A 25065-nucleotide genomic window follows, 5' to 3' on the forward strand; every position below is an offset into this window, starting at 1 on the left:
ATTTTACAATGTCCTTTTTGCCTACACTATTTCTGTTTTAAATCTAGGTTACCTTACAAGGCTTTCCTATTAATAAACAAAATATGTGCATGCAGTTATTTCTTCTGGAGTAAAACCCCTTTTTCAATTTGGATATCCTATTTTTTCTAAATTTGGAAGAGTAGATTTTAAGTGTCCTTACCACTCAGAACTGACCTCAACCAACACAAACGAATTCTATAAGCAAAAATGCTTACCTTGTTTTATGGTGGCCACCCGGTTGTGTTGATCATTGGTCAGCTCAAAAGCGGTTGTCCACTCTGTCACTCTTGTCCAGTCCCATCTGGGGTGCCAAATCTGTGGTGTCTTTTGCCGGTTCTCAGAAGAATCAAACTCAGTCAGGGATTTTTCTCTCAGAAGAAAAGACTTTATTTCAAGCAAAACAAAGTCGAGCCCCCTTGCAAGGAGATCTCTCGAATGGTATTTCGTTCCTCCTTATATATTCCTATATGGGGCGGTTCCACATAGTAAAACTTTTCCTTTAGACTATACTTTTCATAAATCACAAGGGAGGGGAGGCCCTTAATGTATGTCTGACCATATGCTTTTCATTAGCTCTGTACATTCCAGGGCGTAGGCAACCTTCTATTAGATTTTAGGCCTATAAGAGTTTAATAGAATAATAACTTTAAAACAAAAATGGCTAGATTCACATTGATTATATACTTGATTAATTGAAACTTTACTAATAAAAATCTTCCACAAAAGTATAACGTGCCAAGCTTTGTCGACTCGTACATTACACGTCACGCGCTGATGTCACGTGTTGTTACGGGATCTTCAAGGGTTGTGTGTGAAAGCACGCACATATACCGGGTCATCACTGGCAGTGTGAAAGTGCCAAATCTAACGACCAGGAAACAATTACAGGAACACTTTACCCCTGTATTTGCCGGAATGGCAGTGTGAAAGGGGCTATAGTAATACTCCAATGACCGCTAGCTGATATAGTTGTAGAGTTACCCAACATCAAAATAATCAAACTGATATTACAATAAAAATAGTTCAAAGCAAATATGTCATATTACTAATTCATCTGATCTGATATCTGATCTTATGGCTGTTTGAGTGAAAACTTTTATTATTATTATTATTATTATTATTATTATTATTACTACTACTACTTATAAGTGGTCTTTGAACGCTTTAAGTAGCATCAGAAAAATGGCAAGATATGAGACGTATAATACATTATAACTATGAGAAACATAATCCATTGTAGAAGTGGATGCAACGTGTTCATTGTGTTATAAATAATCACTCTTAAAAGCTATAACCACAAATAAGTAAATATATTAAACCTGTTCTTATGAATATTCATGAGATGATCCAACATTTTATAAGTTGTATTATAATGCATTCCTTATAATGCTTTAAGAATACCCTTATAATGTATAATATGGGCTTCATAGAAAGTGTTAATAGAAAATATTTGAACAGAACAGGATGAAATGGTATTATTCCTGGACCCGTGCAGACTTCTCAGCTTCATACCTAAAAAAAACAGTAAAGAAAGAAAAACTGAAAAGACAATTATTTTAAAATACTACTAAAACATTTACAAAAGCATTAAAAAGCATGCGTGGTTATAATTAAGTTGTGCCAGTACTTCATATTTTTGCCCAAGTTATACTACTAAAGTTAATATGAACAAGTTAAAAGTGACACTATTCAGTTTAGAAATGTAATTTTAAAAGTACTATTATTTTATTATTTTGTTCTATATTCAGTAACACAAGTTATTGCTTCACACCAACAGCTTTATTCATGATTCATCTTTTATTTTTCAGAGCTGAACGTTAACAACACAGAATCACCAGAATATTAACCATATTTCATCAATACATATAGCCTACAAGAGTAAAATCATAGATAACACATTGTGCCAGTGGAAAATAAATGGTGTAAATATAAAAATAACAGTTTGAAGAGTTCATGTACTTGATTAGTAAGACTATACAACAATATTGAGAGAACACATATCATCTCAAAACATATAAAATGGTCTTCTTTATGGTCAGCTGGTCAGTCAGCTCCACTGCGGGAGGGAAATGATAGAAACATTCTAGAGCATTGAAACTTGTTTTAAGCCTCTGCCCAACGAATGTATAAATAAAACATCCTACGTTTGCTAAGTAAACTGACAACAACACGCTGGAATCATCCCGGGCTGACGCTCACAAGTCCGGGGTAAGTATACAGCGTGCTGTTAACGGTCCCACCACGTCTACTCCATGTGTTTCTCTGCGCAGGCCCGGTGCACCCAGGACGCGATCTTCCCAGATGTCCTTCACTGCGACGCTGGGACACCACGGACCCTGGGTGCATCCACAGCGGAGGACGCGAGCCGGGTCCCGGGGGACTACTTCTCGCCCTCCTGCCTTCGAGATCTCCATCCAGAACCGCTTCGCTCCCCTCCGCGAGACAGGACGCGACGCTGTGATCATCAGAGACTCCATCGTCCGACACGTAAGTGCTACGTTAGCCGAAGGTAAAGTGCACACTCATTGTTTGCCTGGTGCTCGTGTTCTCGATGTTTCTGTGCAGATACCCGCGATCCTGAAGGCCGACGAGAGCCCCAGAGGCAGCTTCACGCCGGGGTTAACGACACCACGCTGCGGCAGACGGAGACGCTGAAGAGGGACTTCAGCAGCCTGATCGAGACGGTTCGCAGCACGACGCCCGCAGCTACGATCGTCGTGTCAGGACCACTGCCCACGTATTGACGAGGACACGAAAGGTTCAGTAGACTTTTTGCTTTAAATGAATGGTTGTTGTCATGGTGTAAAGAACAGAAACTGCTATTTGTTAACAACTGGAATCTTTTCTGGGAGCGTCCTAGACTGTTTCGCGCTGATGGATTACACCCCAGCAGAATCGGAGCGGAGCTGCTCTCTGACAACATCTCCAGGACACTTCGCTCCATGTGACTAGTAAGACAATTCTCAAATAACCATTATGAGTTTTGTTCCAACCGCTTAAATGCTAAAAGTACTTGCGCTGTAAAACCTATTAAGACTGTGTCTGTTCCCCGAATAGTGAGGTCAAAATATAAATATAATGTAGGATCTAGAAAAAATCTTATCGTGATTTAACCAGAAACATGTAAAGTAAATGAACAAAAACAATTTTTAAAGTTTGGGCTCATAAATATTAGATCACTCACACCAAAAGCAGTTATTGTAAATGAAATGATCACAGATAATAGTTTTGATTTACTCTGCTTGACTGAAACCTGGCTAATCTAATCTAATCTAAGTAAATCTAATGTATCTCTTGCTCTGGCTACTGTGTATAGACCACCGTATACAGAATTCCTAAAAGAATTTGCAGATTTCCTCTCAGACCTTCTAGATACAGTTGATAAGGCGCTAATCATGGGAGATTTTAATATTCACGTTGATAATACAAATGATGCATTAGGACTTGCGTTTACTGACCTAATAAACTCCTTTGGAGTCAAGCAAAATGTCACCGGGCCCACTCATCGTTTTAATCATACACTAGATTTAATTATATCGCATGGAATCGATCTTACTGCTATAGATATTGTACCTCAAAGTGATGATATTACAGACCATTTCCTTGTATCGTGCATGCTGCGTATAACTGATATTAACTATATGTCGCAGCGATGCCGTCTGGGCAGAACTATTGTTCCAGCCACCAAAGAAAGATTCGCAAATAACCTGTCTGATCTATCTCAACTGCTATTTGTACCCAAAAATACACATGAATTAGACGAAATTACTGACAACATGGGCACTATTCTCTAAGGGTTCACACCCAGAGCCAGATTAACGCAAAGGCAAACTAGGCAAGTGCCTAGGGCCCGATTGGCGGGATGGGGCCCAGACAGAGGGACAAAATAATAATAATAAAAATAAAATGTACAAATGTCCTATCTGCAATTTATTTCAATATTTATTAATTATTTTATTAATTAACTAAAAATAGTGACGATGTTTATCTTAACCATAGACTGTTACATTACGTCACATTAACGCCAGCCCATGACTGTATTTATATAGAGGCGCCAGCCAGTTAAGTCCAAGGAGACGTCAGCAGGGGTCAGAGGTCAGAGCGGGACAACAAAGCTAGCAGGCAGGTGTGTTTTGAGTAGACTAACATTCAAGATGCTTTCGGGTGCGGCAAAACGTAAAAAGAAAAAAAATGAAGAGGAACAAAAGAAGAGACAGCGGGGGGCTTTACAGAGGTTTCTGTCGGGCATCCGTCCGACAGCTGTGAACCTGCTCGAGTCAGCAGAGGCCGAGCCAGGCCCGGAGACACGGCCCGGAGACACGGCCCGGAGACACGGCCCGGAGACACGGCCCGGAGACACGGCCCGGAGACACGGCCCGCAGACACGGCCCGGAGACACGGCCCGGAGAGACGGCCCGGAGACACCCGGAGACACGGCCCGGAGACACGGCCCGGAGACACAGCTCGGAGACACGGCCCGGATGTAACGACAGATAAAAGAGGAGGAAGCAATTGCAGGCAATCAGATGTTGTTTATTGATAAAGAGTGTCCAGAGTGTTGGCAATGGCAAGGAAGGTCTACGGTGGCGTGAGAAGAGCGGGATGGTGAAGTCAGCGGTGCAGGTGAAGGTGGTCAATGGTTGGAACCAGGAACAGACCGGAACACTGACACGCGGACGACAACACGAATCCAAACCAGCACACAAACACGGAGGACGGTAATCCAGCTAGTGCATGGAGACATAAGAGAGGATCTGACAACAGAGAGAGAGCGAGGTGAGTATAAGTAGCAGAGGTATGATGACGATCAGCTGGAGCGAGACAATCAACACCCAGGTGATGACAATCAACTAAACGAGCACATGGAGACAACGTAAGTACAAAAACAATAACAAAACATGACACGGAGGAAACACTGGATTTCCTACCGTGACAGTACCCTCTCCCCTAGGACGTCACCTGACGTTCCCAGCCTGCTTTACCTGTAGATTGTAATCATCTATAAGGTGGTGATCCAATATGTCCCGAGCAGGAACCCAGCTCCTCTCCTCCGGACCGTAACCTTCCCAATCCACCAAGTACTGAAAACCGCGTCCCCTCCGTCTAGAGTCCAGAATACGATTAACCAAATAGGTGGTTTCCCCATTAACGAGACGAGGCGGGGGGGGAACCGAAGCAGGCGGATTAAGACGGGAAGAAATCACCGATTTAATTTTGGAGACGTGGAACACGGGATGAATCCTCCTGTACGCCGGAGGAAGGCTAAGACGCACGGTTACCGGATTAATAATCTTGGTAATAGAAAACGGGCCAATAAATTTGGGAGCAAGTTTGTTAGAAACGGACCGCATAGGAATATTCTGGGTAGAAAGCCACACTCTTTGACCGACGACGTAACGGGGAGGCTTCGACCGGTGGCGATCGGCCTTAGCCTTGGTGCGCGACCTAGCCTGGAGCAGAGCTCTGCGAGCTCTGGTCCAGGTGCGGTGACACCTCTGGACTAATGCGTGTGCGGAGGGGACCGAAACCTCGGATTCCGTACTGACAAAATTAGGTGGTTGGTACCCTAAACTACACTTAAATGGAGACATGCCCGTAGATGACACTGGCAAAGAATTGTGTGCGTACTCCACAACTGAGAGTTGCTGACACCAGGACGAAGGATTATTGGAAACCAAACATCGCAAAACCCTCTCGACATCCTGATTGGCTCGTTCGGTTTGACCATTGCTCTGGGGATGGAACCCGGAAGAAAGACTAACAGTCGCTCCTAACAATTTACAAAATTCTCGCCAAAATTTGGACACAAATTGGGGACCCCTGTCAGAAACCACGTCTGTCGGGAGGCCATGTATGCGGAAGACGTGGTCAATGACAGCTACCGCTGTTTCCTTGGCTGAAGGTAATTTGGGCAAGGGAATAAAATGAGTCGCCTTCGAGAACCGGTCCACTACGGTTAAAATCACCGTATTGCCTTTAGAGGGCGGGAGGGCGGTGATAAAATCTAGCGAAATGTGGGACCAGGGTCTTGAAGGGACAGACAGCGGTAAGAGTAACCCATCTGGAGGTCGATTGGAAGTCTTACCAATAGCGCAAACTGAACAAGCCAAGACGAAATCGTGGACGTCACGAGCCATACCAGGCCACCAAAATCGTTGCTTGACCAGAAATCTAGTTCTACTAACCCCTGGGTGACAAGCAACACTGGAACAATGACCCCACTGGAGAACGTCTGACCGTAACCTCTCCGGCACAAACAATCGGTTCGGTGGGCAACGAGCCGGGGGCGTTACCCCTTCTAAGGCGGTCAACACCTTCGATTCGACCTCCCACCTGAGCGCGGAGATAATGATGGTCCCCGGTAAAATGGGCTCGGGAGTAGCAGTACGATCGGAACGCTCAAAAAGACGGGATAAAGCATCGGGTTTGATGTTTTTGGAACCCGGCCGGTAAGAAAGTGTAAAATCGAAACGACCGAAAAACAATGCCCACCGAGCCTGCCTGGAGTTAAGTCTTTTGGCGGTTCTAATGTATTCGAGATTCTTATGGTCCGTCCATACAATGAAAGGTACACCCGACCCCTCAAGCCAGTGACGCCATTCTTCCAGTGCAAGTTTGACTGCCAACAACTCTCGATTGCCAATGTCATAATTAACTTCTGCAGGAGATAAACGGTGAGAATAATACGCGCACGGATGCACCTTTCCGTCTGAGGATGCGCGTTGGGATAACACTGCTCCTACCCCCACCTCTGACGCGTCGACCTCCACTATGAATTGACGTGAGCGATCAGGGGTGACGAGAATGGGAGCTGAAACAAAGCAGCTTTTCAGTTTGGCAAATGCAGCCTCAGCTGCGTCTGACCACCTGAACGTCAAACTAGGGGAGGTCAAGGCGGTCAGAGGAGCGGCTAGTTGGCTGAAATTGCGAATGAAACGCCGGTAAAAATTGGCGAACCCCAGAAATCTCTGCAGGGCCTTGCGAGACTCTGGGGATGGCCAATTTACCACAGCCTTAACCTTCTCAGGATCCATGCGAACACCCTCAGTCGAAATGATGTGTCCTAGAAAAGAAACAGACTGTGCATGAAAAACGCATTTCTCCGCCTTGACAAACAATCCATTCTCTAGCAACCGCAGAAGCACTCGTCGTACGTGTTGCACGTGTTCCTGGAGAGACGAAGAAAAAATCAATATGTCATCCAGGTAAACATATATGAACAGATCGACCATGTCTCGCAACACGTCATTAACGAGTGCTTGAAAGACTGCCGGCGAGTTGGTTAGCCCGAACGGCATAACACAGTACTCAAAATGGCCTCTAGGGGTGTTAAAGGCAGTCTTCCACTCATCCCCCTCCCTGATGCGGACCAAATGATAAGCATTACGTAAGTCCAATTTAGTGAAAACGGACGCTCCCTGCAACCTCTCAAAAGCTGAAGACATAAGCGGCAAAGGATAGGTATTCTTTACCGTTATGTTGTTCAGCCCTCGGTAGTCAATGCAAGGTCGCAAGGATCCGTCCTTCTTTCCCACAAAAAAGAACCCCGCCCCCGCTGGAGAAGAGGAAGGGCGGATAAACCCCGTTGCTAGAGAACTGGATATATATTTCTCCATGGCCGCCGTCTCTGGAACAGACAAAGAATATAACTTGCCCTTAGGCGGAGAAGTACCTGGCAATAACTCTATCGCACAGTCATAGGGACGATGAGGAGGAAGAGAATCAGCCCGAGACTTACTGAACACCTCCTTCAGGTCGTGGTACTCCGCGGGCACGCTAGCCAAATCCACTGCTTCCCCCTGAAACACAGACTCAGAAACATTAACACCAGCAGACAAAAGACAAGACAAATGACATTCCTCGCTCCAGCTAACCACAGATCCAAGGCGCCAATTGATGCTGGGGTTGTGTTTCTGAAGCCAGGTGTGACCGAGAACGATGGGGGATTGAGGTGAGTCCGTAATGTAAAATGATATCTCCTCAGTATGATTGCCAGATGTGGTGAGGGAAACAGGTAAGGTGGTCTGAGTGATGACTGGTAGTCTGTGTCCATTGAGAGCAAAGGGTGCAATGGGGTGTTTGAGGGAGGTGAGAGGAATGTTAAGCTTACTAGCGAACTGGAAGTCCATGAAATTACCCTCTGCCCCAGAATCCAACAAGGCGTGATGCTCGAGTGCGTGGGTGGACCACCGTAGACTCACCGGAAGGAGTGTCGATGTAGATGAGGTCTTTCTGGCAGAGATCCCACCCGATAGTAGCCTCCGTCTTACTATCGGGCTTGGTCTTTTACCGGACAACGCTGGATGTGATGTTCTTGACTGCCGCAGTATAAACATAGTCCCAGGGATCTCCGCCTGATCCTCTCCTCCCGGGAGAGCCGAGCTCGCCCCACCTGCATGGGTTCAAGATCTCCCGGTGGGCTGACCGCAACATCTGAGCGCTGATACTGAGCCTCCGGTCGGTTCGCGAGAACTGCTCTCCCCCTCCGTCTGGTGGCTTGATCGAGTCGATTCTCCACTCTGATGGTTAGGTCAATCAGACTGTTGAGAGAAGTGGGGAGCTCGACGGCGCGGATCTCCTGTTGGATGCGGTCAGCCAACCCATGCAGGAAGTGATCCCACTGCGCCTCCTCGTTCCACTTACACTCCGCCGCCAGGGTGCGGAACTCAATCGAATAATCGGAAACGGACCTTTCCCCCTGACGTAGGTCCGTGAGAAGCCAAGCCGCTTCCCTCCCGGCGGCGGAGCGGTCGAAGACCCGTCTCATCTCTTCCGAAAGTGCGTGGAACGAGGCACAGCAGCTGTCTTGGTTTTCCCACACCGCCGTCCCCCAGAGGGCAGCCCTTCCCGTAAGTAGAGATAAGACGAATGCCACCTTCATTTCCTCGGTGTAGAACGTGCGGGGCTGCAGGGCGAAGTGCAGAGAACAATGAGACAGAAATGATCGACAGAACTCTGGCTCACCCGCATATTTCTCCGGGATGGGGAGGCGTGGTTCGGGCTGGGAAATCCCCCCGGAGACGATCGGCGGTGTGGGTGGCGTGGGAGGCGCAGCGGGTGACGATTGTTGTTGTTGTTGCGTCTGGAGAACGAGCTCGGACACCTTCGTCACCATTGCTTGGAAGGCTCGACCCATCTCATCTATCGCCTTGTCTTGGCGATCCATACGACCCACAGCTCGTTGCAGAAATTCTTCGAGATGAGATGGGGAGCGATCGCCTGCTGCTTCCATGATGGTCAGATCCTACTGTAACGACAGATAAAAGAGGAGGAAGCAATTGCAGGCAATCAGATGTTGTTTATTGATAAAGAGTGTCCAGAGTGTTGGCAATGGCAAGGAAGGTCTACGGTGGCGTGAGAAGAGCGGGATGGTGAAGTCAGCGGTGCAGGTGAAGGTGGTCAATGGTTGGAACCAGGAACAGACCGGAACACTGACACGCGGACGACAACACGAATCCAAACCAGCACACAAACACGGAGGACGGTAATCCAGCTAGTGCATGGAGACATAAGAGAGGATCTGACAACAGAGAGAGAGCGAGGTGAGTATAAGTAGCAGAGGTATGATGACGATCAGCTGGAGCGAGACAATCAACACCCAGGTGATGACAATCAACTAAACGAGCACATGGAGACAACGTAAGTACAAAAACAATAACAAAACATGACACGGAGGAAACACTGGATTTCCTACCGTGACACCGGAGACACGGCCCGGAGACACAGCTCGGAGACACGGCCCGGAGACACGGCCCGGAGAAACGGCCCGGAGACACGGCCCGGAGACACGGTGGAAGAGTTTTTCAGATGTTATATAAACCCTTGTCAACCATTTATACTGTAATAATTTAAGCCGCATGTTTATGATTTGTTTTTGCGCCTTTAAACATGCTTCAGTCCATTCAAATTCCTTTATTTCTTATTGAATGTCTTTATACACTTTATACATTTTTAATATATATTAAAATAAATTATGAATAATTTAGGTAAAAACGAGGCCCGTTTATCACTTTCAGGCACATTCCTGTGAAAGTTTTTTTAGTTTTTTTTCAGGTTCCCTTACGAAAACACGTTCTTGTAGCCATGGCAACTGCAAATTAACCATGGTTTTGTTACTTCAAATAATAATTTACAGAGAAGTATTAATATAGTGTATTATTATTTTTGTTGTTGTTGTTGTTGCTATAAAAACAGACCTAAGCCATCAATAGCCTTTAAATTGACTTCATATAAATTAATGCATTATATAAAAAAAAAATAATGATGCAATAATGATTGGTTAATAATAACACTGTTAAAATACATATTGTAGGCACATACAAAATAAACTATTTATGTACATGTTATTACAGATGCCTGCACAGGGAGCCAAATGCCTTGTGATTGCTGCTGTTACATTTTTGCTATAGCCTTTATAATTTCTTCAACAAAAAATTTGCAAATCACAACCCTTACAAAAAATAAACCATGGTTTTATCATAGTAAAACTGCTTAATTTCCTTTTGCATGATTTCTGGTGGTGGGAGGGGGGGCCCCAATTCAAATTCTGCTTAGGGCCCCCAAGAGGCTCGGGCCAGCACTGAGTATAAGAAAAACCCTTTGAGATACTTATAAATAAAATAAAATAAGATTATTCATAAAATAAATAATCTTGTATTGTTACATTATGATATAACCCTAAATGATATAAAACGTGAAATTATGTTAGGATTATGTAGCTACCCATAACTGCATAAAAATAAATAATCTGCAAAAAAAAAAAAAAAAAAAAGTATATAACTATAAATATATCCTAATATAGCCCAAATGTGGCCCATCTGGTACCCACAAATAAACAATACACTGTAAAAAATTGTTCTGTGAAATAACAGTAATTTACTGGCAGCAGGGGTGCCAGTAAAGTACTGTTAATTTACAACTTTTTCGATGTCAAACGAAACAGTAAAACATCATCATCTGAATCTCTGTAATTCTCAATAAGATCTTTTGATCTCTGATCTCTGTCAGTCTGGTTATGTAGTTAGTTATGAGTGACATTGGTAAAGCTGTTTGTTGATTGTTTAAATCTTCAATTGATTTCATCTAAAGCTGTTGCTGAAGTCAGTTGTAGTTCCTGTGTTTGTCTTGTTTCTTTTTTTTCAGTAATTCTGCTCGATAACAGCAGCTGTTCATCACTGTCTGAATTTACTCATTAGTTTTCATTCTCTCTGTCAGGTGGACTATCAGTAAACTCATGTAGGGAATAGCGAATGAGGGTGTAGGGTGTGATTTGAAACACAGCCGCTGAGTGTCGACTTTGAACGATATATAACAGCAGGCTACGTTCTCGAAAATGATGAATATTACCCAGAATGCACCGTTTTAATGAAAAACAGTATGTTACTGTTGAGATTTGGCCGTTTTTTTACAGCGATTTTTAACAGTGTGGGCAGCCTGTATCCAAGCTGGGGCTCAGGCCGGTGACACACTGGATGCGTGGCGCAAGCGTCTCAGCCGCGTGGCGTGTCGGTTTTTAATTCGGCTCCCATGTTAACAGGTTAGAGCTTACAGACCGCCTGCATGAGACGCGCGTCTCAGGCGCGGCTCGAGCCGCGCGGCAAACGCTTGCTTGCTAGAAATAGAACCGACGCCTATTTTTACCGCGACACGCGCGCGTGTTGGAAGCTTTTCCAGGCTAAATATAATAGGAAAATGTGTTTAAATGTCATTTTGTACACAAATACATATGATTTCCTGATATTTTGATATTTGAAAGTCCATAGGTTGACATAAATTCAGATATAAATGTAATAAAAAATAATAATAATAATTATCGATTTTCAAATATTGCACCTATCAAACATAATCTATTTCGTCCTTTATCAGTAGGCGTAGGTGTAGGTGTGTAGAAAAAAGTATATATTGTTGTAATGAAGACATGAGCCTGGTCTGTCAACGGTCTCCCTCTACAGCAGCAGCGCGCCAGCGCCGCGTCAGGCACGCTTCTGGTGTGTAAAGACCCAGCCGGCACATGACCGACCTTCAACGTTGAAATATGGTTGAAATAAGGTCAGTTGTGGTTTCAACGTTGAAACAACGTTGATTCAACGTTTAAAGCTGAATGGTTGAAAAACATCCAGCACATGACCAACTTTCAATGTTGAAATATGGTTGAAATAAGGTCAGTTGTGGTTTCAACATTGAAACAACGTTGATTCAACGTTTAAAGCTGAATGGTTGAAAAACATCCAGCACATGACCAACTTTCAATGTTGAAATATGGTTGAAATAAGGTCAGTTGTGGTTTCAACGTTGAAACAACGTTGATTCAACGTTTAAAGATGAACTGTTGAAAAACTTCCAGCACATGACCAACTTTCAACATTGAAATATGGCTGAAATAAGGTCAGTTGTTTTAATGAAACAACGTTAAAAATGTTTAATGCTAAATGGTAGTTAAAGGTTAACAAGCTTTTAAATTATTTATATTAAATTATTTAAATTAATTAATTATTTTAATAGCATTTTAAAATATTTTAGTCATGATACCTATTCTAAAATCTAAAGGTATATGTTAAATATTATCATCATTAACAACAATAAAACTATACATTTCGCTGCTTTATCACACTGAAACAACTCCCATTGGTAGTTGTATTTTATTACTTCTATCATGATTGGTTAATCTGGCTGTCATTCAGGAAACTGGACAATGAATCGGTTCGCGCCTTTCTACATTTAAAAATAAGACCGTTATTGTCGTCTTTCTGTGAGTGAGGCGGCTAACTGTGAGCTGCTGCTCGTTATAACTGACTGCTCGGTCGGTCCCGAATTATTTCATATTTGCCTGTACATTTTTTTTTTATTTTGAGCGAATTTGAGTCGTGACATGTCAATGGAGAACAAAAACTGTGAACACAAGAAGGGTCAGGTGTTCTGCGAGGTCCTGAAAACATACTGGCAAAATGAGGTAAGAAAATCGCTAACGTTATCTTTATTATCTTTTGAAAATAGTAAAGTATTACCAGAGTTTACAAATGGGTAGTTTAAAGGACATGTAACCTGCAGATGAATAAATAGCCGTGTGTCTATTTTTGCATTGCTTTATCACAGCTGATCAAGTTAGGTGCTCACCTAATGTGTTACTGGTAAGAGAGATTTAGAGATGGTTTAGAGATTTTCCCATATTTTCCTGATATGAATCCCATGCATTAGGTGTGTTATATATGTTTGTATGCTTATAATAGTTTCAAAGTGTTTTCTGAAACATATAAGTGCAAATGTCGGTATTTAAATAATATAATTTTAATGAATTAATGAAAATGAATAAATAAAAAAAAGGATTGTTTAAAGCCATGGTTCTCAAAGTGTCAGGCCCCCTCTAGTTGTTATGCAGGTGAATAACTAAATTAAACTAATTAATGTTAATACATTTTAACTTAATCTTTGAGTAAGTTTTTTTTTTTTTGCACATTTAAGTATGTTACAGTTAAAGTACAGTACAGTTTTGTAACTTTTGTTACATAATTACATTTAAAATTACATTTTAATTTAAACTTTTTATTTTTATTTACCTGTGTATGTAAGCACAGTTGTAGTGTTAATGTTCAAACATGGTAAAGTGTCTGACAACAATAAATATTCTTATTAGAATAAAACTGCCTCATTTTTTAACTGTAGACCTGTAGCTGAATAGTTTGGCCTACTACACTGCTGAAATGTAATGTTGGTCATTATGGTGCAACTTAATATTTAATAACAAATATTTTCTGAAGTGGTACTTGGTATAAAAAGTTTGAGAACCAGTGGTTTAAAGAAATGGTATAATATGAAATCCTGCTTTTTAAGAACTTTTCAGTAAACCATTTCTTCTTTCCCCTTGTAGAGTCATCGAGGATCCAGCTTGTTCTTGAAACATTGGTAAGAAATTGTTCATCTGCTACATTGCACTGTCACTTCTGCTAGAGATGCTTTGACCTTTTGTGATAGGTTTTGATTGTGCTTAGTTTAATAAAAATTTACTGAATTAGATTTTATTTGTTTTACTACACTGTATTTCAAGTGTTTTGATTAAAACAGTGTAACTGGGGGTTCTGAAAACACTGCTTGTGAATAATTTGTTAATATTGTAAATTTTCATCTGAATACATTAAATAAGTGTTTAATGAATAGTGTTGTCCACTTTGTTTCCAACCTCACTGTTACTGAACTGTAAAGTGAAAATATTGTGTGATTTATTTTGCATTCAGTTTTCAGTTAAATATATTTCACTCAAAGTTATTGTGAAAAATTGTGGACATACCTAAACAAACTGGTTAAATCTTATGTGCCCTCCAGAAGTTTGCCCTCTGCAAGTGAACGATTCCTTGTGGTGCCATCCCAAAGAAGTTCACAATCACCCTCTCGGACCTTTTCCTGGACTGTGTCCAGCTGGTGGAATGACCTCCCAATCTCAATCCGAACTGCTGAGTCTTTACTCATTTTCAAGAAACATCTTAAGACCCATCTTTTTCACCAGAACTTAACCAACTAATGCTAGCACTTTTCCTTCTTTTCTTGTCTTTCATATAAAAAAAAAAAAAAAAAAAAACCTGGCTATGCGTTCTGTACTAGACTAACTGAGACTTGTCATGGCACTTGTATACTGTTGTTGTTCGCTTGTACACCTGACTGCTTCTGTTCTTCTCATTTGTAAGTCGCTTTGGATAAATTTGTCTGTTTAATGATTAAATGTAAATGTTTATACAGGACGGTACAGAAAGTGCACAAGTGGGAGAGAGTGGAGGGGACGGCGTCAGAATGGACCTAGCGCTGGGACACTTTCAAGGATCACCCGAAGCACAACCACACTGTATACACTAAGGCTGCTGGTTCTAACATTTTAGAGTGCCCTGCGGTAGAAATCTCATTCTGCATTCCCCACAGTAAAGAAGACACAGTCCGGGGGGGTTCCCATTAGAAATCAACTGGTGGAAGGTTCCCTTCTCGAACTGTTCAACACATTTTCACTGCACAAATGTACACAACTCTTGTAATGAGACACATTACTAAAACATGTTTTTGACAGAAACTGTAGGTTTCCACCAAAATAAAAGATCCACTGTTTTCAGTCATAAAGGTACAAGGGATTGTCTTGTAAGTGCTGAAAAAAATATGCATTTTTGTGCCGAATTCTTTCACAAAAACCTTTAAATATTATTGTATTTGGATTGTTCTACTACATGTTTTTAGCATTACCTCCATGCATACTCTGCATAATAAAGTGTGGGATTATTTTCATCTGTTTTATTCAGTATGTTTCCAAAATTTAACTGCTGTTTGACAATTTTGAGCATGCGGTAGTTTATTGAAGTTGTTTGTAAAGCCATTGCTGCCAGTCATTAGATTTTTAGCCTTGCATGTACCGTGTTGATCTAAATGCCAACTAGGATCTAGGTGTATTTACACACGGTGCAAGGTACGACGGGGAAACAACGTCGTGTTATCAACGCTGATTAACTTTTCAAAATCAACACCTCATTCAGCTTTCATCCCAGGGCTGCAGCACGACCCTAATTCACCCGTAATGCAGGTAAGACGGTGAAACAGCGTCGCGATTTCAACGGTGAATCCACGTCGTGATTTCAACGTTGATCCAATTTGCAAAATCGAAAGGTTTTTCAACGTTGATTCAACCATGGTACCTGACGTTGTTTCAACGTTGAATCAACGTTGAAATGCCGGCTGGGGACACAGAATCCGCCACGCTTCTGGGACGCTTCAGACACGCGGCGCTCACGCCACGCATCCAGTGTGTCACCGGCCTCACACTCAGCCCATCAAAGTCAGGGCCGTATTAAGTCAGTGTGGTGGGCACTATACCTCAAAAGAGAAGCATAGAGCGCCCTCTCGCGGCTGCAATGGTAAACAGGGAGTGCAGTCAATCGCTTCAGTGTCATTGTCGTCCTGAGCTCATTCTTCACTCGTTTAAAAAAAACTTTCGATCCCTGGAACATTTTGAATTGTAGCTAAACGTCTAGCGTCATTGTCTTTCTTTAACTTTCTTTTTGCAAAACCTCTCAAATGACGTCTGTCCATTATGATTCATTTTCTGTAGCCGTTTAAAAAAATGACACATTTGCACATATTTGTTGTGGACCAACTCAACTCTGACAGATTGGGGACGGAAGGGGGGGCGGGGACTGATAGTGGTCATGTAATCTTTATTTATCTATAATCTATTATTATTGTTGTTAAGTTAGTGTTCATAAACGAGTTATGTATGGTATTTCAAGAATTTCAAGTTAATAATAAAACAATTTACGAAAATTATTTTTAAAGCTTGTGTCATGTGGTGACCCCCTAGTTGACGCTGACCGTGTTGAAGTGGAGACGAGAGCAACCGTTTTTTTTTTTTTTTTGGAATGAGAAGAGGCGGGAAGACAGCCACGCCAATCATCGCATGACTCAATGACCGCATAACAAAAGTGCTTCTAGATTATAAAAAAAAAAATAAATAAATAAAAATAAAAAACTTTGAGATACTTATAAATAAAATAGGATTATTCATAAAATAAATAATCTCGTATTGTTACATTATGATATAACCCTAAATTATATAAAACATGAAATACATACAATTAAATCAATTTAATTGTTAGGATTATGTAGCTACCCATAACTGCATAAAAATAAATAATCTGCAAAAAAAAAAAAAAAAAAATATATATATATATATATATATATATATATATATATATATATATATATATATATATATATATATATAACTATAAATATATCCTAATATAGCCCAAATGTGGCCCATCTGGGACCCACAAATAAACAATAATGGGCAGCCTAACTGGGGCCCATAATTGTATCCAAGCTGGGGCCCACACTCGGCCCATCAAAGTCAGGGCCGTATTAAGTCAGTGTGGTGGGCACTATACCTCAAAAGAGAAGCATAGAGCGCCCTCTCGCGGCTGCAATGGTAAACAGGGAGTGCAGTCAATCGCTTCAGTGTCATTGTCGCCAATATGTGTGTGTGTGTGTGTGTGTGTTTGTCTGTATGGTAATATATGTATATATATATATATATATATATATATATATATATATATATATATATATTAAAAAAAAACACATTTGCACATACTTGTTGTGGACCAACTCAACTCTGACAGATTGGTGGACTGAGGGGGGGGGGTCTGATAGTGGTCTTGTAATCTTTATTTATAATTTATTATTAATGTTGTTTAGTTAGTGTTCATAAACGAGTTATGTATGGTCTTTCAAGAATTTCAAGTTAATAATAAAACAATTTACGAAAGTTATTTTTAAAGCTTGTGTCATGTGGTGACCCCCTAGTGGATAATCCGGCTCTGTTCAAAGTGCCCACTCTGAGCCCATGCCCAGTTGACACCCACATAGATAAATCCCTGGGTAGCGGGATCACAAATCATTTGAATCAGTTCGGGAGTTCAAAGCGGCTTCGCGAATCATTTGAATCAGTTTGGGGTTCACAAATCATTTGAGTCATCATAGCTGTATATGGATAGGCATTTTTAACTAATTAGTAGCTAGTTCTAATTATCTTTCCCAACCGTGTTTAGGTGTGATATGTGAACTCTTTTGTTTTAATGATGTGCCTTTTAACAGTATCAAGTATATTAAAAAACTAAACAAATCGTGCCTAAAAAGTGCACGCATCTAGGCTAATGTAAAGTTACATGATGAAATCATACTAGTGCGCGTGTGCATTTTGAGTTCGTTCTTTCACTGCATTATTCGGTGTATTCAAATGCATTTATGAATGCACTGAATGATCACAAAATTCAAGATATGGGAGTTAGAAAATGTATACCGGTATATTTATATCATTTTATGTAGTTAATCAATATCACACAAAGAGTGCCATTTCAGTTTTTCTCCAAAAGCAGCTGTGGTCAAAGAGTTCTCGTGTGTTCTGATTGGTGGATGATGATGATGAGTGGATAAAGACTAGAGCAATCAAATAGTGAGAGAGTGATCTCAACTGGTTATGTTCGTGGATGTTTCAACGTGGAAAGCAGTTCGGAATGGAAATATTGATATTTTATTTGTTAACAACATACTTTTCGTACCTTAAAATCAGTAAATGTTATGAAATTAGACAACTAAGCCAATAGTAGCGCTGGCGGTGTCATTTGATTTGGATGGGAACTTCGGATTGTGAATCATTTGAGTCAGTTCGGGAGTTCAGATCGTGATTCATTTGAGTCATTTGGGGAGTTCGGAGTATGGAGCATGAATCATTTGACTCAGTTTGGGAGTTCGTAGCGGGATCGCGAATCATTTGAGTCAGTTCGGGAGTTCGTAGCCGGATCGCGAATCATTTGAGTAAATGCATTAACAGAACCTAACGAGTCAATTCAGTTTTTCACAACCAACTTTTAATGTTTTTCTGAAAGTTAAAAACAATGAGTTACCTGATTTACAAGAGTTATTTTTAATAAAACAATAACTGTTGATCAACGCCAATAAATAAATAAATAAAATAACTGACTCAACATTGCAAAACAACAAAGCGTGAAAAAATATTTATATTTAACCATATATTTAAATATAACTGTAAAATATATAGTTTTTGTACTTTTTTATATTATTATATAATATTGTCTGTTTTCATTTAAATTCTTGGTTGAGTAATATATTTAAATATTTAATATAAAATATAGTATTATATTCAATGTGTCTGACTAGTTTTAGTATAATCTGACTGTTACTTGCACGTTTTAAGTGTATTTCGGTGAAATGCAGAATAAATGGCATTACTGACGATGCAGTAGATGTCTCAGGAATTGATCTGATGCATCAGGTGTTATCAAACTCTGAAACTGTCCGTCACTCTCCAGTCATCTCTTTAGGGGATGCTAAATATGTCTCTTCTCATAGATGCGTCTGTCTGACGTCTGATCGGCTCGTTATGTTGGTTTGTCATCACCTGTCATCCAGCCGAACAGTCTGACATCGTTAAACCCATCCAGACCGGATACTTTCACACGTTTACACGCTCACACCTCTTGTTTGATCGCTCTTACTCATTTCTCCTCCTCAGCTTAGAAACTAACAACAAGCCTCAGAGTAACAATGCTGGAAACTTTTCCTTGCACAAATTGGCTTCCAGTAAATTAATTCCTCTGTTTTGGATTTACGTTTTAAATGAGAAGTCTGGCGAGCTCTTGGTGGTCCGGCATCTGATTGCTGGTCCGTCATTACAAACTGCATCATAGCTGTGGAGAATAACAATTACTCTTTCTGTAAAAGCACTTATGAACTTCTCTGGTCCCTCGTCTTTCTCTAGCCATCTGTGGCACGGAGCACGTCAGCTCCTCTGATGATAATACGACTCCACTACAACTTTTATTGTCAATCAATAAGATGGCATAAGGAGAATCTAACTGGTCCCAGGACAGAGCCCTGCAGGATTCCACCGTTGTTCCATTGAGCGAGTCAATCCGCCTGCACTTTAATTGGCCAGCGGGGAGAACGTGACATCTTGCCATGAAGTTGTTTTGTGGTTATGGCTGCACGATGTGTTTATTCATTTCAGGAGAATGAGAAGAGGTCGTCTCTTAAAAGCCCTTCAGATGCTCACAGCAGAGTCACGCACGAGATGAAGATACTCTATGAAAACGTGTGTTTATTTTCGCTTGTTTTGTTCTGTTGTCCATTGTATGTCTCAATGGACTTAATATAAATTTTAGATTCATGGAAAATATGGGGAATGTCCTTTTACTGCTTTTTGATATAATTTATATTGTGCACTCTTAATATTTATTTTCAAAAAAGCTTCTTTATTGGCTTTGATGGGTGAACTTTTAACATCCATTGCACAAGGGTCTTACAGTGGAAATAGGTTCTTTAAGGTTATTTGAAGAACTGATCATTGAAAGGTTCTTTGGAGAAGCAAAATTTTTTTTTCTGTGGCATCACTGCGAAAACACACTTTTGGACCATTTGGAAGAGTGTAATTCATAGTTTTCACTAATTTTCATTAACCCTGAATCTGACATTAGTTTAGAGTAAAATTACTTGCATGTAATGTTAAATCATTTGTAGTTTATTATCTTAAAATGCTGTGCTGGGAAGTAACTGATTACGTCTGGATTCATTTCCTAATATATTTAATTCAACAGATTATGTTACTAAATTTATGTGATTTGTAATCAGTAAAAGATTACAATTTGTAATTTACAATTCCCAGCACTGCTTAGAGTTAACCAATTAGCAGATTTCTACTGTAGAATTTGTATATATTTAAATATATATACTTTTTTTTTTTTTTACAGTGTACACACCATAATGGTTTTTTTAAACTAATATCACCATACTTTCCCACTTGACTGATTACATTAAGAATTGCCAGCATTTTTGGTATTACAAGTTTTGTTTAAATATGCAAATGAGGCACATATGTACATATATTAAATATGTATTATTTTATCATTATTTAAATATGCATTGTCTAATTTGCATACATTTCCAGCACATAAATCTGAACATTCATTAAAGGCAGGTTCATAATTCTGGTTTAATATTGTTGCCATATTAGTGTTAAGGTTTTCTAATCAGAAACGCTGTTAACAACACATTTTCATCCTTTTATTTCATTTATTTTTATTTATTTATTTATTTATTTTTATATATGAGGAAACCTTTGGAGTAAAACCATAAAGTTCAGTATTTGTAAAAGAAAATGCTCTTTAAAGATATGGATAAGAATTTAAATCTACAGATGCAATTAGATAAATTGCAATGTAATAAAAACATCACAGTGTATTTGGGATGTTTTCTCAGCTCTAGTCTGTATTGCCTGTATTGACTGAGATGTAACTGTGTTCATATGCGTTAATATATCACAACAATATGTTTTTATCTGCAAATAAAGAAAAAAACCTAAAAGAACACATTCTAGTTATTGTCCACACCATCGATCCCTTTAACTCATTTCAGCATGTCTTTAATGTGCAAGTTATTAACTCTATAAATCTCTGAAAGCAGACACACGAATGAATGCTTTCTTCTGAACGATGATAAAATACAATAACCCAATTATGAATCTACCCACAATCCTCTGCTCTGTGACGGTAAGCTGAAGCTCTCCGGTGCACAGGAGGCTAGTGTTAAATGAACTGAGTGAAGCTCTGAGTCGATGGAAAAGGTGAATGTCGCATGGGTCTGGTGATAATCCACTGTGTAAGTCTTTTATCGATGGCTCAGAGACAGACACGGTCAGCAGAGGAACCTGTGTGTCACCGGTCACAGATGAACCGGTTCCAGCAGCGTGACGAATCCACACATTATTCCTGATTGTTATTGGAGTGATTTAGTGATGGCCATCAGTGCAGTGGTTGATTGAGTGTGGAACAGGTGCATGTGTTGTTTCTCCTCTCTGGTGTCCAGCGAGGCTGTTCTGGTTATATATAGTCTCAGTAATTTCCTCTATGCCTTCTTAATATCTTTCTCTTCCCATTCACTTTATCAAGTCAAATGTAGGACATGATGAATGATCGACGTTTAAATTTAAACACTGAACTCCCTACAATTTAGCAGACGAGTAAACAGAATAAAAAACAAAGAAGCGTCATGTTCCCTCAGTTTCTGAGTAAAGTGGACAGTTTCCCAAAGTACATCAAAAACAGTAACATTTTTTATTTTATTTAAAACAGCTGTTTTCTGTGTGAATCTGTGTTAAAGTGTAATTTATTTCTGTGATGCTCCGCTGTATTTTCAGCATCATTCCTCCAGTCTTCAGTGTCACATGATCTTCAGAAATCAGAATAATATCATGATTTTGATTTTTGATAAAAAAAAAAAACATTAAAGATCTTACTGTTTAAATGGTAAATGGTAAATGGACTGCATTTTTAGAGGTTTAAAGAGGTTTGACTGGCAGTGCATCTGAAGTTGTTAATAATTACAGTTCATTACTTGTTAGAGTCCATTTACATCTTATCTACAGTCTGTGGAATCGCTGTATAAACCTGTAGATTCCCAACTCAAAGGAAATATTTCAGTGTTAACAAACGTTCTTCCAGCAATGTTAATAGAACATTTGTTCAGAGTTAGCACAAAAACATTATTTATTTGTTTATAGAACATTTTGTTTCTGAAAGATTTAATTTAGGTGCTCATCAGTGTTTTTTAAATGTTACTAGATCTGTTCTGTTACAGAAGACTCAAAAGTAACATTTCCAGAATGTTTCCAGAATGATGATATGGAATGTTCACATAACGTTCATATAACCCAGAAAAAAAAAATTTAGCCAAGGAAAAAACTATTATGTTGAAAGTTATGAAAACTTTGCAGGAACATTGTTTCAAAACTTTTCTAAGATGTTGCAATATCCATATATATTAATATTTCATTATTATAATGTAATTTAAAGGTTACAAAAACATTTCTTACAACATTCTAAAAACTTTATTATCAAGTAAAATATAACCTTGTTTGAACATTTATTTTTAATATTCTAAGAACAATAAAAAAATGTCACAAGTGTTCTTATTGTGATTATAATATTATTTGAAAGTTGAAAAAAAAACTTTCTATATAGATATAAAGAACATAAACATGTTTCTTTTCATGATTATAATTTAATTTACAAAATATTAATTACAAAAACATTTATAAGAATTTTCATTAAGTACAAATAAGGAGAAAAAACCTTGGGAGAAACCAGGCTCAGTTGGGGGGCCAGTTCTCCTCTGACCAGACGAAACCAGGCTGCAGCAAAGTCAGATTGTGAAGAAGAATCATCTGTTTCCTGTGGTCTTGTCCTGGTGTTCCTCTGAGACAAGGTCTTTACAGGGGATCTGTATCTGAGGCTCTAGTTGTCCTGGTCTCCGCTGTCTTTCAGGGCAGTAGAGGTCCTTTCTAGGTGCTGATCCACCATCTGGTCTGGATACGTACTGGATCCGGGTGACTGCAGTGACCCTCTGATCTGGACACAGACTGGATCTGGTGGCCACGGTGACCTCGGAACAAGAGAGAAACAGACAAATATTAGCGTAGATGCCATTCTTCTAATGATGTAGAAGGTACACGTTATGTGAAGTGTTTCCGGTTCCGGTTTACCTTATTAATGCAGCCTAAAAAACCTTTAACGGATTTGGATATTAAAAGCATATTAGTATGTTATGTGTATGCCAGGTTAAAGAGATGGGTCTTTAATCTAGATTTAAACTGCAAGAGTGTGTCTGCCTCCCAAACAATGTTAGGTAGGTTATTCCAGAGTTTAGGAGCCAAATAGGAAAAGGATCTGCCGCCCGCAGTTGATTTTGATATTCTAGGTATTATCAAATTGCCTGAGTTTTGAGAACGTAGCGGACGTAGAGGAGTATAATGCAAAAGGAGCTCATTCAAATACTGAGGTGCTAAACCGTTCAGGGCTTTATAAGTAATAAGCAATATTTAAAAATCTATAGGATGTTTGATAGGGAGCCAGTGCAGCGATGACAGTGTTCTAGGTTATTACAAGCAGAGTTTTTAGGTCCTATAATTAACACTTCTGTTTTTTCTGAATTTAGCAGTAAGAAATTACTCGTCATCCAGTTTTTTATATCGACTATGCATTCCATTAGTTTTTCAAATTGGTGTGTTTCGCTGGGCCGCGAAGAATTATAGAGCTGAGTATCATCAGCATAACAGTGAAAGCTAACACCATGTTTCCTGATGATATCTCCCAAGGGTAACATATAAAGTGTGAAGAGTAGCGGCCCTAGTACTGAGCCTTGAGGTACTCCATACTGCACTTGTGATCGATATGATACATCTTCATTCACTGCTACGAACTGATGGCGGTCATATAAGTACGATTTAAACCATGCTAGTGCACTTCCACTGATGCCAACAAAGTGTTCAAGTCTATGCAAAAGAATGCTGTGGTCAATTGTGTCAAACGCAGCACTAAGATCCAATAAAACTAATAGAGAGATACACCCACGATCAGATGATGAGAGCAGATCATTTGTAACTCTAAGGAGAGCAGTCTCAGTACTATGATACGGTCTAAATCCTGACTGGAAATCCTCACATATAAGATTTTTCTCTAAGAAGGAATATAATTGTGAGGATACCACCTTTTCTAGTATCTTGGACAGAAAAGGGAGATTCGAGATTGGTCTATAATTAACTAGTTCTTTGGGGTCAAGTTGTGGCTTTTTTATGAGAGGCTTAATAACAGCCAGTTTGAAGGTTTTGGGGACATATCCTAATGACATTGAGGAATTAATAATAGTCAAAAGAGGACCTATAACTTCTGGAAGCACCTCTTTTAAGAGCTTAGATGGTATAGGGTCTAACATACATGTTGTAGGTTTAGATGATTTAACAAGTTTATACAATTCTTCCTCTCCTATAGTAGAGAATGAGTGGAACTGTTCCTCAGGGGGTCTATAGTGCACTGTCTGATGTGATACTGTAGCTGACGGCTGAATGGTTGCAATTTTATCTCTAATAGTATCGATTTTAGAAGTAAAGTAGTTCATAAAGTCATTACTGCTGTGGTGTTGGGAAATGTCAACACTTGTTGAGGCTTTATTTTTCGTTAATTTAGCCACTGTATTGAATAAATACCTGGGGTTATGTTTGTTTTCTTCTAAAAGAGAAGAAAAGTAATCAGATCTAGCAGTTTTTAATGCTTTTCTGTAGGATATGTTACTTTCCCGCCAAGCAATACGAAATACCTCTAGTTTTGTTTTCCTCCAGCTGCGCTCCATTTTTCGGGCTGCTCTCTTTAGGGTGCGAGTGTGCTCATTATCAATAGCAATAAAGTTCTAAGACTATTCCATAAACATTACTTTAAGAATGTTTTGCATTCACATTTAAATAACTTAAAAACACAGACAAAAAAATCAAAGTTAGTAAAAAGTTGTGAGAATGTTTTCTGTTACCGAGGCAAGCTTGTTTATAAAACACAATTCATGCACAATGATCATTTAAAGAGCTTCACAAAAAAAATATTTCAAAGTGATCATAACAGATGATAAAAAAATAAAAAAGCATAAAAGCCAAAAGTCAAGGTAAAATACAGTGAGAAA

The 25065-nt window shown here is 39.8% G+C and overlaps 2 protein-coding genes across 8 annotated transcripts in view; one reads left to right on the forward strand and one right to left on the reverse strand.

Annotated features, from left to right (window-relative positions):
- Positions 1 to 25065, reverse strand: part of LOC113109177 (NACHT, LRR and PYD domains-containing protein 3-like) — a 1077877-nt gene that overhangs the window by 652523 nt on the left and 400289 nt on the right. The window lies entirely within an intron of this gene.
- LOC113109215 (neuromedin-S) overlaps positions 25035 to 25065 on the forward strand; it is a 5758-nt gene continuing 5727 nt past the window's right edge. The window contains exon 1 of one of the 2 annotated variants that reach the window (XM_026272880.1): positions 25035 to 25065. This exon is cut by the window's right edge and continues 330 nt beyond it. The gene's annotated coding sequence lies outside the window, so the exon portion shown is untranslated. The other variant, XM_026272879.1, reaches the window with a different exon arrangement.

The sequence above is a fragment of the Carassius auratus genome, chromosome 9, assembly GCF_003368295.1.
Source record: "Carassius auratus strain Wakin chromosome 9, ASM336829v1, whole genome shotgun sequence".
Classification (NCBI taxonomy): domain Eukaryota; kingdom Metazoa; phylum Chordata; class Actinopteri; order Cypriniformes; family Cyprinidae; genus Carassius; species Carassius auratus.